General features: G+C 40.9%; 1 long non-coding RNA gene across 1 annotated transcript in view; it reads left to right on the top strand.

Annotated features, from left to right (window-relative positions):
- The window catches only part of LOC106867425 (uncharacterized), a 142,640-nt gene that overhangs the window by 119,631 nt on the left and 22,420 nt on the right, over positions 1-589 (top strand). The window lies entirely within an intron of this gene.

The raw sequence follows: 589 nt of genomic DNA, 5'->3' as shown, positions 1-589 counted from the left end.
ATCATCATCATTATCATCATCATCATCATCATCATCGTAGTCACCATCATCGCTGCCGCCACCACCACCACCGCCGCCACCACCACCACCATCGTCTGCAAGTGAATGATTTGGTGACCATCATCCTTTCCAACCACGTTCTGCTTTTTCTATTCTCATTTTTTTTTATTAGCTAGTGAATATCATCATCATCAGAATCATCAACATCGTCGTCAACGTCATCATCGTCGTCGTCCTCTTCTTCTCCCTCCTCCTCCTCCTCTCCATCATCATCATCATCATCACTGCCATATTTAACGTTTAACGTTATGATCATAATCATAATCATCCTCATCATTATCATCATCACCACCCTCCTCATTATCCTACTTTACATCGTCCTCCTCTTTTTCCTCCTCTTTTCTTTCTTCTTCTTCTTCTTCTTCTTCTTCTTCTTCTTCTTCTTCTTCGCCATCACCTTCATGAATATTAAAATCATAACTATCGTCGTCGACATCACCACGACCACGACCATGATTACCATCATCATCATCATCGTAATCATCACCATCATCATTATCATCACCATCATCATCACCATCATCATTAT

Source organism: Octopus bimaculoides, chromosome 17, assembly GCF_001194135.2.
Source record: "Octopus bimaculoides isolate UCB-OBI-ISO-001 chromosome 17, ASM119413v2, whole genome shotgun sequence".
NCBI lineage: Eukaryota > Metazoa > Mollusca > Cephalopoda > Octopoda > Octopodidae > Octopus > Octopus bimaculoides.
The sequence above is the reverse complement of the archived record's forward strand: the minus strand, read 5'-3'. Positions and strand labels throughout refer to the sequence as shown.